Source organism: Furipterus horrens, unplaced genomic scaffold (genome assembly GCF_987537825.1).
Source record: "Furipterus horrens unplaced genomic scaffold, mFurHor1.1.pri manual_scaffold_11, whole genome shotgun sequence".
Taxonomy (NCBI): Eukaryota; Metazoa; Chordata; class Mammalia; order Chiroptera; family Furipteridae; genus Furipterus; species Furipterus horrens.
Genome location: NW_028327181.1, coordinates 83,019,870 through 83,034,803, shown reverse-complemented (window position 1 = coordinate 83,034,803; position 14,934 = coordinate 83,019,870). Strand labels below are relative to the sequence as shown.

Here is a 14,934-nt window from a genome sequence, read left to right as displayed (position 1 = left end):
GCAGGGTTTTACAGAAAGAAATGGCCTGGGCTAAGGTAAAAGAATTAATCTGGTTGTTGAATGGGAGGGGTGAGGACAGAAGCTGGGGATGCAGATGAAGTCATCAATGAGTTGCAGTAATCCGGATGGAAGGCCATCGAGGCAAGGGCCGGGCGGTAGTAGCGGAAATGGAGAGACGCGCACAGACATGGGATATATTCTGAAGGAAGGGCACACAGAAGTTGCTCATGAATTGGATGTGGGGGTGGGAGAAAGAAAGAAGGCCAGGATGACTCTGAGGATTGTGACATGAGCCATCGGGAGTTTGAGATAAAATTGGTCCTTTTAAAAATTAAATCTGAGATGCCTATTAGATGTCCAAGATCTGACACTAAGACATTCAGGGGAGAGGCCTAGGATAGAGGTGTATGTATTTGTGAGTCATCGGTGCACAGGTGATATTAAAGCTGTGAGAGTGAATGAAACCTGAGTCTAGACAGAGAGAGAAGGGGAGAGCTGAGTCCTGGGAGACAGCCATGTTTAGAGGTCAGAGAGATGAGGAGGAGCCAGTAAAGAAGAGGAAGAAGGCACAGCTAATGAGGTAACTGTTTTTGCATATGGCTGAGAAAATACTTCAAGGAAGACGTGATCAGCTGTGGAAAAGGTGCAAAACATGCTGATTGCTGGGGCAAGAAAAATAAGGGCGGGAATTTATTACTGAATTGAGCAATGTGGACCTTTTAGCACTGTTATCTTACAAAGTATTAATTGGCATTTGTTTATCTTCTGTTTCCTTCCATTTAGATGTAAGCTCTGCAAATTTCTATTTTGTTCATCACTGCATCCCTAGTGCCTAGGATAGTATCTGGTATACGGTAAGTGCTTAATAAATATGAAAAATTGTTCCATTTCAAGGAAGAAAAGTTATTTCTCAATTCCTCTTTGTGCAAAGATACCTTGCAGTTTATATTTTGGTAGGGGAAGGACTAGACTTTGAAATATGTTGAAGATTTGGTAAGGGATCTAACCTCACTAAGCTTTTGTTTCCTTATCTACAAAAGGAGATAGATAATAATGAGATGTCTGAGACTATACCCAGAACCATGTCCAGCACATAGTGGGTACTCAATAAATGCTTTGTAAATCTGAAGGGGTCATATGGACCAGACCACTCAGTGACATGCAAGGTTATTCCAGATAAATAAGTCATTTGACATGGGAAGTTTCATTTACTTGATGAGTCAGAAAAAAAGGAAATGTTGCTAGTAGATAGCATTTCCAACAAAAAGCATTTGAGTGTGTCTCAAGATGGGTTAAGGACCATAATGCATTGAGATTAGGGTGGCTAGTATGGTTGCTTTCTATTAAGATGGAATAGCTCTGAGGCTTTTTAAAAAGGGTGTTGTGTCTTATTATAGATTTTATAGTCCAAGTATCATTATATGGGCAGACTGGTGAGACCACACCCCCTAGACCCACACCTACCCCTGGGTTGCCCGGACCTGCATCTTATAGGCGCAAAGTTGGGTGGAGAAGATACCCGGGCTTAAAAAAATTTGCAAATTCATCGTGATCCAAGTATTAACCTCAAAAGGTTAACTAGGATGTTCCTAAACGATCTTGTAGGTTTAAAGTAGGTAAAGATTATAGTTTAAAGGAGATCATCCTTTAGCTGGGGAAAAATGTGCTGAGAGAGGAGGGGATGGGATAAGCAGTGGGAGTTGAGAGTTATTCTGGATTACCACTAAAGTAGTCTGGGCATACAACCAAATCTCTGGGGTTAATATTTTTTTTCCTTTGTTGTCTAGGATTAGGCAACAACATAACCTTATGTCATTTTGCATTTCTTTGTCTATTAAGCAAAGTTAACAGGCCCTGGCTGGGTGGCTGTTTGGTTGGAGCATCATCTATGCACCAAAATGTGGGTTCGATCCCTGGTTGGAGCACATACAGGAGGCAACCAATAGATGTTTCTCTCTTACATTGATAGATGCCTCTCTCTGTGTGTGTATGCTTCTTCCTCTCTCTCTAAAAAATCAATAACTATATCCCTGAGTAAGGATTAAAAAAGATAAATAAAAGTAAATAAAGTCAACAGGTGATAACCTGAAGTTTCTCTGGAGCCAGACTATTTTGCCATCATCTCACACTTGGTAGAAGGCATTTTGGTACTGATGTATTGATACCAGGCTTCTCGGGGTGAGGGGATAACTGAGCTTCTGGCCCTTTGGAAATCAGTGCTCACGGGCAGGTACTAAACATTGCAAGGTGGTAAGAATTTGAAATCCAAATATTTAGAGAAAACCTCCAAGGACAAATTCCCAAATTGGGGAAAAAAACATGAATTAGCATGCCAATTCTTCTCTTTCTCTTAATAAAACTTTGCCATGAAATGTAGGCTGTTACAGTGATAGGGGAAGGAAGGCTGATTTGGAAAGGATGTTGAAATGTGGCAACAGGAGAAAGGATTTTTAAAGTGTGCCCTTCAAGGAAATGACTGAACACATCACATCATGAATTCCTTTTTTGTACTTTGGCTTCACAAGGGCAATGACATCTCTCAAATTATTAAGTCTGACTGGTCTTTGTCATTGTTATTACCTCATTTATTAGCACTTCCTAATATTAGACATTGTGCTAAGTGTTTTGTATATATTATTGCATTTACTTCTCACACAGAAACCTATGAGATAGACACTGTTAACATTTTCACTTTGTACGGAGAACACTGAGGCTTAATTCCAGCCTCAGTAAGACCTTGGTGCTGTGTAGCATCTGGGTAATGGGAAGTGAGTGACCAGCTGAGGCACTAAGAAGGAAGAAGAAACATAATTAAGGCAACCCATCAAAGCTAAAGTGTAGTAACAGTGGAATAAAAAAATGAAGAAGTCAGAAAAGAAAAAGAAAAAAAAAAAAAAAAAAAAAAGAACTCAGAAAAGTACTTTCCCAGTGTTTCCAGGACTCTTACAGTAAGAAACATACACATTAGACTTTTCACTCATTCATATTTTGCTTCCTTCCATGAATTGGGCACTATGCTGGGGCAGGGAATGCAATAATGAACACATGCAACTTGCAGGCTATTGGAAGACAGGTAATTCAAATACTGGTAACATGAGGAGTGCTATAACATAGAGCAGTGTTTCCTAAACTTTTCTGAAACTGGGAATCTCCTGGGTGACTTGTTAAGTATGCAGATTACCAACCTCCTCCCATGGAAATTCTGAGATCTTGGAATATGCTTGTTTTTTGTTTTTTAATTAATTTTTAAAAAATTGTTGTTCTTTTACAGTTGTCCTAATTATTCCCTCATGGAATATGCTTATTAACAAACAACATAGTTGAGTCTTATATTCAGGTAAGTTGGGGTGTGTATCCAAGTGTCTGCCCAGCCTGGGGAGTTAATATTGATTTCACAGAGGCAGTGACAACTGAAGAGGATTTATGGGGACGAGAGGTATTCCATCCCCCAGCAAGCGGATCCTCGTGTTCCAAAATGGGGAAGTGTGAGCAGCACTGACCTATTCAGGATACTGAGCGCAATCAGACACTGTTGGGGCACAAAAAGGACAAAGAGGAACAGAAAAGGATAAGACTGGAGAGAAAGTTGGGGGCCAGATTATGAAGATCCCGGAATGTCAGGAAATTTAGATTTTAGGAGATGTTTTTAGACTGCCTAGGCCTCTATATGATCTATATATTTATATTATATATAGTATTTATATGTTATTTATATAATACTTGCATGGTATTTATATATGCATATATTAGCATTAAATATCATTAATATACTTATATATCATTATACTATAATATATAATTATATATATACCATTTCTATTTCCTGAAATTAATTCATTAGAACTTTTTTTTTTTTTAACTAGACTTGGGGGTATATTACAGAGGAATAAGAGACTTATGTGTTTGGGCCTCTGTAGAAGTGCGTTGTCCAGGCTGCTGGGAGCCGATGTGGTTGTGTTAGTGAAGGGAGTCCCAGTGAGAGAACCTAGGTATGCAGGCGGGCCTCACAGAGGACGGGCTGGCAGAGATGGGAACAGCCGTCTCCTCCTTCTTGAAAACTTCTCTGTTCAAACCCAAAGAGGATTTAGCTTCTCCTTTGTTTTTATAAGGCTAAATGTAAGTGGCATCATACACTATTTGTCCTGGCCTTGCTCACTTAGCACAGTGCTTTCAAGCTTCACCTAGGTTGTAGCATCAGCAGTTTTGTGTTTTAACGTACAGAGTGCTGTGGTTTTTATTCACTGATAAACTAGAAGTCCATTATTAGATGTTTCCCTTGTATGCTTCATTGTTTACTAGTAAACAAAGCCCTGGTAAAGGTGGGCTCACCTAGTCCTCCGACTGAGATCCATCTTCATCTCGACTAATTTGGAAGTGACGACGTTCCTAAGTCTCCTTGTCAGATGCAACGATGTGAAGCCGAGCACGAAGACTGTTCTCCATAAGGTATTTCTTGGCAAGATATTCCAAATATCTTTTAGAGAATTGTTTCTCAGGAACGACTGCGATTTTATTCTTAAAGCATTCAGTGTGAACAATGTTCCCAAGATTTCCAGTTTTTCCATTGACTTTAGCCTTCTCCCGTGGAAACAGTTCAAAATTTGCGGAACCAAAAATTCCATCTTCTACTGGATGAGGAAGGTCCAAACCCAAGTTCCAGGTTGTCTTCTTAGGCTTCTTGACTTCCGGCACCACCTTGCACGTAGTCCGTGAGCATCAGCAATTTTGAAAGCGCTCCAGTGACTGCAACGTGTAGGCAGAGCTGACACCCACTCATCTTGTTCACCCCCCTCTTTACCCCAGATGAGAATATGGGGGTTCAGAGAGAGGAAGTGACGTTCATTTATCCGCCATTCATGGAGCATGTATTTGCCAGCCACCTACCCTGTTCCAGGGCCCGTGCTGGGTACAGCAAGGTTTGGTCAAGGCCCCATGTATCGGAACTCCGAACTTGTATTTGAACTCCCTGGGAAGCTTCACAGGTTCCCCTGTTACAATACACCCTGTACCTTGTGTTTGAAAAAGTTCAAATTTCAATAGCAGTAAAATAAGATTTTCCATTCTGGGGTGATTTGGAGAACCAATTTTTAATATGCTTTTATTTAGACTTCTATTTAGAATCATTTTATTTTCTCTAATTATAATCAAAGTTGAATATAGTAAACAAGAATCAAGCCAAACTATTAATTTAGTTGGGAATAGCTGATTTACAATAACTTTAATTTACCCTCTATACCAAAAACTACCTGGTAAATTAAAAAAAATTAAAAATGTCAGAAAGTCCTTAAAATGCTATTTCTTTACAAGATGCATGGAAAAATTTCAGCCTTCAATTTCATTTCATCTGGTCATGGGACAAATTCACAAAATTAATGCCTGAGGCCATGAAATTGTAACCTTATTTTAAAGTATATAATAGCAATCTCCCTTACATGTATTCAGTGCGTAATAAAAAGCAGCCAATAAAGTCCAAAAAACATTTTTAAAAAGCAAATAAAAGAAACACTTCATATTTCTTTGAAGATAAAATAATGAATCCATTTCACTGGGTTTTTTTGTGGTAAAATTTTTTATCATGGTAAAGGATACATGACATAAAATTTGCTGTTTTAATGATTTTAAAATATGCAATTCAATAGTATTAAGTACATTCACAATGTTGTGTTCACCATCACCACTATCTATTTTCAGAACTTTTTCATCATTCCAGACAGAAATTTTATGCTGATTAAACAACAACTTCTTATTTCTCCTTCCCTGCAGTTCCTGGTAATCTCTTTTATATTTTCTGTCTTTATGAATTTGTCTTTTCTGAGTACCTCCTATAAATGGAATCATACAATGTATGTCCTTTGTATCTGTCTTACATCACTTAGCATAATGTTCTCAAGGTTCATGCATATTGTAGCATGTGTCCTTATTAAGACTAAATAATATTCTTTTGTATGTATATACCACATTCTGTTTATTCATTTATTTGTGGATGGACATTGTGAGGATATTTCTATTTTTTGGCTATTGTGAATAATGCTGCTATGAATGTGGGTATAGAAATATTATATCTATTTGAATCCCTGCTTTTGATTCTTTTGGGTATATACCTAAATGTGAAATTACTGCATCATATGGTAATTCTATGTTACTTTTTTTTTTTTTTGAGGAACTGCCCTAGTGTTTTCCACAGCAACTGCACCATTTTACATTCCCATCATCAATGCACAAGAGTTCCATTTTTTAACGTCCTCCCCAACTTAAGTAAAATTTTAACCTTTATTTATATAACCCTTGATCTTAAATGTTTTTCTAACCCCCTCATCTTTAAATATTTTGCATTTCTAGGTTGCATGGTCCTTTCTCAGTTCAACATAAATGTTTTAATTTTTATTCTACGTTAAGCATAAACCTCCTTTGCCCTGATTGGTGTGGCTCAGTTGGTTGGGTGTTGTTCTGCAAAGCTAAAGGTCACCACTTTGATTCCTGGTCAGGGCAGATGCGTAGGTTGTAAGTTCGGTCCCCAGTCTCATAGGAGAGGCAACCAATTGATGTTTTTCTCACATCGATGTTTCTCTCCGTCTCTTTCTCCCTCCTTTCCCCTCTGAAAAAAAGCAGTATGTTCTCACTAAAAACTTATGATTCATGTAATTCATATTTCTCCAGGTTACACTAAGTTGAGAGTATTGATGCAGTCACATTAATAGTAATAGCTGAAATTTTACTGCCTCTGGTTGTCTCTTGTTCCCAGGCCAATCTGCCTCCCTCCTGTCCTGCCAGAGGTGTTCGTTCCTGAAAGTTTTCAGTAAGTCTCCGCATGAGCTGTTGTAGTAACCAGGAAAGCCACTCGAGGGCAGTAGATCTCTTTCACCCCTAACCCCAGCCCTGGACAGGATGCTGCCCTGTGTGGCCAAGAACATTTCTGAAGCAGCAAATTCTCCAAGTGCTGCGTGGCAACTATTCAGAAATGGGACTATCCCTCCTCCAAACTTTTGGCCACACTTTGTCACCGGGGCATCGTAGAGTGCCATGCAAAAACTCAATCCCAAGTCTGAATCCAAGATTAATAACTGATTGAGAAAATGAAAAAAAAAGGTCTTGACAGCTAATAGCTGGCCATAGAGTGTGTCTGATTTGGCAGCCTGGTCCATAAATCCATGTAACTGACATGGCTGCTAGGATCCTGTGCAGCGGGAGAGGAATGACTTTCCAAAGGACAGGACAGGAGAAGATTCCTCTATACCTCCCCTCCCCCAAAAGTAACAATGGCCACTTACATGAGATTTTCCCCTAGGAGTCAAATTTTTTCCTTCTATAGGAAACTAAATAAAATCCAATGGTTTTAAGAAGAGCATACTTGAGGAAATTGTCACCTTGAGGTGATGGATGGCTTAATTAGAATTTTAAAAAAGAAAAAACTCAACCCACAGCATTATCCAAATTCCTGGAGGTATAATATTCTTGTTTTCTAGAAGATATTTGTATTTTTAATTTGCAAGGAAATGGTGGCCAGTTTCTAGTATGAAACTGAAGCTATATCTTTATCCAGACAACTTCACATAGAGAGGCACACCTTGGAGATGAATACAGATATCAAATTCTTCTTATACAAACATGCCTAACATTGTACCTATATTCACTAGTCATGATATTCTCACAGCCCTAGGTGCTTCAAATCAGATGTGGGCTCTTCCTCTTTTTAAAAATGTCTCCCTTGGCGTACTTTATTACAACTCCAGGACTTGATCTGACCAAAACACATTCTATTCAGCTTGCTTAGTAAATAATCTTTCTTGTTTCTGTCAGAACTTGCATGACTCCCAACTTCTATATCCTCTGTCTCCCCACAGATACCAACTATCTGCTCTTTTAAATAAGTCTTAGCCTTTGAAAGGCACTCTTGCCTCCTGCCCATCAGCCAAAAACTTGGCACACGAAGTCATACTCCCCGCTAAACCAGCTCTGACCCCCTGCTCCAACAACTGGAGCTTCTGTCTTTTCTCCAAGACCACACTTCCTGGTAATCAAATCTCCTATTTCTCTGTCTGTTCCCTTTGCCTGGATCCCTGACTTAGGAACCTGCTGAGAACCACACTTTCTCTATTGCTAGAGGCGCTGCCTTCTTCTGAGCCTGCCAGCGACTAAAGATATGCCAGCGTAACCTCAGCCCAAATACCTACAGATAGGTGACTCTCAGTATTTGGAAACCTTTGCAGAAAAGCATTCACCGCGTACCATCTGAGATCTTCCAACTTAGTGCTGGGCCCAGGCTTTCTTAGATTGTCGCCTCTTACTGTACCTTCCAGAGATAAACTTAGTTCCAGGAACTGTATCTCTCTCTGTACCCCTCTCTGCCTCATGGGCGGAACCCACTTCTATCCAGTTCTTGCCCTTCTCTACAAGTCTGAGGAGAATAAGATTATTTCCTGTCCTGTGGCATTTTCTTAATATCCTGAGTTTTATTTCATGAAAAGGTACTCTTTAAGAACAATTTTATTGAGAGCTGGGAGAGAAGGGCCAAGCTATATTGTAGTAATTTTTACATTTCTTTTGTGCTGCTCTTGTAAGAATAGTTTAACTTCCCTTACCATTCTGGATTTTGTAGTTTTTGTCTCTCCAGCATCCTTAGTGTTGGGGCACTAACCTTTCCTGTTTATAGGACTTTGAGTCACAGTACTCTGACAGCATTGGCCTGTGTGGTGGGCCCAAGACCAGGATCTGGCCCATTAGATCCCCTCCCCCTGACCAGCATGATTGGTTCCAAGGTTATGACCTAACCAAGCATGGCCAATCAGAAATCTTCCCTAGGATGTGATACATACAAGTTTAGAGAGAGAAATGGGGTGGTTATGCTGTGATGTAGGCCTGGGGCTACTGGAGCTATCCCACCAGGTGGAGAAAGGCTGAAGGCCCCAAGAATGAAGATTTGAGGTCAGAGAATGAAGCCAAGCCAACTAGAGATGAGAAACAAAAGGCAGAAACTTTTAATTTTAACACATGCTCCTGTTCTTCCAAGTATGTGAGTCAAATAAACTGCTTTTTTTCCCCCTTAGACTAGTTTGAGTTGAATTTTTGTCTTTATAATTAAGAGTCCTGACTCATAAAACAGTATTTCAAGATATGCTGATATCTAACCAAAACCCATCTGCTGGAGGTCTGGAGGCTCGTCTCTCCCCTCTTTCCCCCTTCCAATCCGAAGCCATTGGAAAGCAGATCTAGGGAGGGTTTCTTTGAAAACTGTTTGGAGTAATGTGATTTTGGTCTCAGGCTAAATTAGGGCTTCCCTAATTCCTCTCTTCTCTAGTTCTTCCAACCCATCTTTAGAGAGTGCTGGGTCTGTAAGGAAGATGCCCCTGGGGCCAGCAGTGCATAGGGTCAGGACCCGCCTCATGAACCCCATCACCAGCAGGACAGCGTGTCAGCGAGAGTTGGTGGTGTAAGCCTCTGGGCTTCGCTCAGTGCAGTACTCCTGCTTCCCAAGGCTTGTCCTGATGTCACTAATCACAGAAGTCACTCTTCCATGGGGTGCAGAAAACAATGGTGACCTCAGAGAATAAATTTCTACACGTCTTTCTCCTCCCCCTCCTCCCTGGGTTGCTATCTCCTTCCCTCTGGTCTTAGCACCCCACCTTAGTTCCTTCCAGATTTTTCATAGTACCTTACCCAAGGGGTTGGCATACAGCTCAGAATGGACCAATCAGAGCCCATTTCTCAACATCCTGAATGGAACTCAAGCCTTCCATGTCCCCTTCCTCGGGTAATGCCTCTTTGAGGCCTCATACGGCTGCTGCCCAAATGGAATGCTTTTCCATTTTTGACTGGCTTTTTGGCTTTCTTTAGACCTCAAATATGACTTCTTCAACTTTCGGATGAGCTCCGGCAACGTCGTGCCTGCCAGTTCCATTAAGCTGGGACTCCCACCGTGATCTCCATCGCAGCCACTGGTTTCACAACACGCAGGCAGGACCGCTGTGTTTTAAATGGGGACTGATGAGACAAGGAAATGGAATAATACATTTACAGCTAAAAATGGAAGCGAAGGATTACATTGAAATGTCTTTTTAAAATATACTGTAAGAGGCCCCGGCTGCTGTGGCTCAGTGGATTGAGCGTCGGCCTGTGAGCTAAGTGTTGCTTGTTCGATTCCCAGTCAGGGCACATGACTAGGTTGCACATCAGGTCCCCAGTTGGGGGCATGAATGAGAGGCAACCACACAGTGATGTTTCTCTCCCTCTCTTTCTCCTTTCCCCTCTCTCTAAAAATAAATAAATAAACAAATAAATAAATTATAAAAAAGAAAAATATATATATACTGTAAGAGGAAAAGTGTTCCAAACCTGGACTGGGAAGACATTAGCATTCCTAATAAAATGCTTCAGGACTTTTCCAAAATTTAACTGGATTAGGGCTTATTTTAGGAAAGCAGCTTGCCCATCCATTTAACTGACTGAAGTGCCCTTAAACATTCTTTCACATGTGATCAAAAAAGGTTTACTTTTCAATTTTCCTATAAAATATTTTTGTCAAGAGTGAATCTTTGCAATGGTCTTCTAGAAGCCTTTCCCTTGCAGTCAAATTGTAATAAAACTACTATGTGCTTATAATTAAATAGGCTAAAAAGTTTTGCTTTGCCTTTTTTATTCTTTTTTAATGAAAAATAACCTCTTAGTAGCATCTTCACTTGCTATATTTGTTTATAACTTGTTTTGGGTCTTCTCCTTAAAAGTAAACTGCAAGCTATTAAACTATGAGCCCCGACAGGACAAGGACCAGGTTTGCAATGCCGAGGGCGTACCCCAGTAACAATCAGCACAGTACCTGGCGAATAGTGGGAGCTGCCATGATATCTGTTGAATTAATGAGGAGTCACTGAGCAAGTAAAATTTAAACATGTGCACGTTTACAGACTGGACACAAAAACTCGTGTGAATCTCCTCTTTGCTTGTGCTGGAATTCAGGACATGCTACCCCCAAGTGTGTCACCCTGGCATGCTGAATATTTGAAGCTGAAGGAGAGTGAGAAAGAAACAGAAGCAAGAAGGTTACTCTGACCTTCACATCGCCCTTCTGCCCTAAAACAGGTCATAAAACCCTCACCGGAGAGGTGTGTCCTTATCTCGAAGACAAAGGGACACCCGGAAGAACTGGAACAAGCAGGCCTTGCTAAGTTTCCCCTGTTTACTCCCCTTAGCTCATCCACCTTAACTGATCCTAGAGCTATGGGACCGCCCCCTCCTCATCAAAGCTTGTGTAAACACACTCAGGTCTAAGTGTTTCTTCGGGTCTTCTTTTCTTTATGTGGGCGCTCATGTCTCATAAAACATATTTTAGAATTGTATGCTTTTATCCTGTTGACCTGTCTTTGCAAGTTATATTTTCAGACCCAGCCCGGATGCCTAAGGGGGTCCAGGAGAACTCTTCCCTCCCCTACACTGGTAAAAGGTAAACATGAAAGAAACGAGTTCTTTTTTCGCTCTCCGACCTGAAACGTGACCATAACCTGCTTCCCTGGCCCTGTCTGACTCCCCTTGGAGGCCACTCTCAAAAGTCATCACATCCCAATGACCGAAATCCTACTGTAAGAGTGTTGGTGAGTAGCGCTTTCCCTCTCGGGGCGCACCTGCGCTGTCCCTGGACCCCCTGTGCTCCCCCCCCCCGCCCCCCAGTACGTTACCTCTTCCGTTCCTGTCTCCTAAGCTCCAAGGGCCTTCCTTTCTGCTTCTAGAATTTAGTTCCTGAGCCCATTTCTTGTACAGCTCACTTCTACCTCTGTGACTTTCTAATAAACTTTCTCTTCTATAAAAAAGCAGTTGGTAATAATTTTTTAAAAGAGTTTATTTATTTCTAGAGAGAGGGGAAGGGAAGGAGTAAGAGAGAGAGAAACATCCGTGTGTGAGAGTAACGTTGATTGGTTGCCTCTTAGGGATTGAGCCTGTGACCTTTCGCTTTGCAGGATGACTCCCAACCAACCGAGCCACGAGCCACGAGCCACGCAGGCCAGGGCGAGAAGTAGTTTCCTGAAGGTTTCTAGGGAGACAGAGAGGTGGTTGCGTAACACACCACTAGCAGCTTACCTGCTTGAATATTTCTCTCTCCTACAAGGTTTTCCAAGGGCAGCCTCACATTTTGGTCTTTTCTCTTTCTCAGATCTGTCCAGCCTCCCTCCCTGTCTTTGATGCTCTCACTTCCTCCCCTCCTCCTCCTCTTTCTCCCCAAGATCTTCCCCTTCATGTCGCTTTCCCTTTTAAAGTAGGGCAATGGCCCTTTTTGACTCCTCCAGTTTGCACCCCTACCTCCTCAGCAGGTGCTCTGCAGAAGGGCTCCTCTCAGGATACGGCATTAAGAGAAGGTGGAAGAGAGAAAGAAATGGCAAATTAATAATCAGTTTTCTTTTTCTGTTTGAAATTGTATAATGGGGGAGGGGGGTTAGGTGAATGTGCAGTACAGCAGAGGATACACCAAAATATGAAACCTGCAACCAAGCCTTTGTGCCTAGACAGATCGGCTATGAGGGCACTAAAAAGACTGAGCAATTTCCCTTGGCTTTTGTGCCAAAACGACTCGTTAGAAGTCATTGATGACCCAACTTGCTAAGGCTCCTCTGTGTAACTTCTAAAAGAATGCATTGCAAATAGCCTCTGTATGATTTTTAACTCACTTCATGCTCTCTCACTTAAGGTGCGTTTTATTGCCTTCCAGATGCAACCTTTCTGCAATTAAAAAATAAATGTATTGCTGAGTCCTTCACTGAACTAGTAAGTGCTCAGATGCGATAGGCCTCCTGCAGGTCTCCTCCCCTTTGCTGGTGTGGGCTGTCAGTTATATGAATGTAGGTCTAAAGACACGGGGGAAGGAATTTTTAGCATTGCAACATTCAGGCAAATGTTCAGTGTCCAACCAAAGCTAATTCTACATGGGACAAAAATAGATGGAAATGCGTTATTTGTGTTCAGCTTGGCTTGCTTTTTTGACTTAGCCAAGAAATGACTTCATTTTTATATTTTGCTATGTTCTTTACAGTGACTTAAAAAACATAGTATAGAATCTTTAAATAGAATATCTGTTATTCCCCAGCAGCCCCAAATGGATATTTAAAAGAGTTTAAAAGCAGAATATAATGCAATTCACTTGAGTGCTGCTTTCAAGATAATTTGGGTTTTTTTTTAAAGACATACTAATTTTTCACTGATTATAAAAGTAACATATGTCTATTGTCAAAATTGATAAAACACCTAAAATAAAAACCATCATTAATCCCAAAGCCCAAAGATAATCACTATTGATATTTTGGTTTGTATTCTTCTTGTCTTTTTCTATGGTCAGGGACAATTTCAGGGACATGGAACTCATGTTCAGAAGGGCCCTACACTTGGTATTATTGCTGTCTTGGAATTATTAATGATTTTTGAATGAAAGGTACTGCATTTTCATTTTATACAGGCCCTGCAAATTATGTAGCTGGTTCTGTCTACAGATGTTCACACATACATACATACTGATTATATATACATATACATATGTTATATGCATATACACATATTACATACATTTATAATGTATTTATAATCTGTGGCATTAAAATCCTAAATTTCTTTGTAAATGCTTTAAATTTTTTTTTAACATTTTAATATAGATCAGTGTGTCTGGTTCATTTCACTTCCTTCATGGCCAAACCTGGGGGCAGGGACTGCTTGTTTCTCAGCCTTCTCTTTGTCCGTGAAGACCAAGGTGTAAAGGTATCTGCTGCATTGGACTTTAAACTTCACATTGTCCTTATTTTTCTTGATCTTGATGGATTTGGCATCCTTTCATCTGGCTGTGAGCAGGAAGTCCTTGATTCCCTCAATTTTGTGAGGCATGGCTACGAGGCACAGCCGGCATCTCGGATTGACCCCCTTATTCCCTGTGTACCTCTCAAGAAGAAGCTATTTTTAATACTAGTATACTTCATCATATGGAAACATAATCACTTATTTATGTTCCTATTTTTGCAACCTAGACTTTTAAATTATGGATCGTTATAAATAATGATGAGAAATATAGTTTGGTATTATTTTAAAAATGTATTTCCAATTATTTCCTTAAAGTAACACCCCAGAAGTAAAACTGAAGGGATAAAGGGACATAAGCTTTTTTGGACCTTAGTATTTAAATTGCCAAACAACTTTTCAGAAAGATTGCTATTATCAGCAGAGAAAAAGAAACTCCCTCTTCATACCCTCAGCAGCAAAAAATATAATTGAAAAATATTTGTTAATTGAATAAGTTAAAATATCATTCAATTACCTTAATTTCCATTTCTTTGACTGCTAATAAAACAAGTTTTAAAAAATATATTTATTGCTCTTTAAAAAAAACAAAATCCATCCTTCGCTGGTGTGGCTCAGTGGATTGAGCGCTGGTCTGTGAACTAAAGGGTTGCTGGTTTGATTTGCAGTCAGGGCACATGCCTGGGTTGTGGGCCGGGTCCCCAGTTGGTGTTTCTCTCCTCTATCTCCCTCCCTTCCCCTCTCTCTAAAAATAAACAAAATCTTTAAAATAAATAAATAAATAAATAAACAAACAAATAAATAAATAAATAAAATAATATTCAAGGAAAAGAATATTTTATTTTTCTCATGACAGGGAGAAGGTAGCAGCAAACACCTATGAAAGGATTTATGGAGGCTTGACAGCCACAGCAGGGAGGCATCCGGGTTCCCTTCCTCACATTTGCTTTCTTGGTTAGGAGGCATTGGGGGGGTAGAGGCTTCCCTACCTATGATGGAATCCCAGATTCCAAAGCAAAGATGGAGCAAGGGAGAAAGGTGCATGCATATCTTCTGTGGACAGTGTCCCTAAACCCCAGGAACACAGGACATGGGATCTGGGGCAGAGGCAGACCCTGGATAAAATGAAATTCAGATGCCTGGAGAGAGCATGTTGGCTGCTACAGAACAGGA

At 40.4% G+C, this 14,934-nt stretch overlaps 2 pseudogenes; both read right to left on the bottom strand.

Annotated features, from left to right (window-relative positions):
* Positions 1-4,329: 4,329 nt before the first annotated feature.
* On the bottom strand, positions 4,330-10,834 carry LOC149998640 (ribosomal protein eL22-like 1 pseudogene; annotated as a pseudogene).
* A 2,806-nt stretch (positions 10,835-13,640) lies between these two features.
* LOC149998639 (large ribosomal subunit protein eL38 pseudogene) lies at positions 13,641-13,851 on the bottom strand (annotated as a pseudogene).
* Between the last annotated feature and the right edge of the window lie 1,083 nt (positions 13,852-14,934).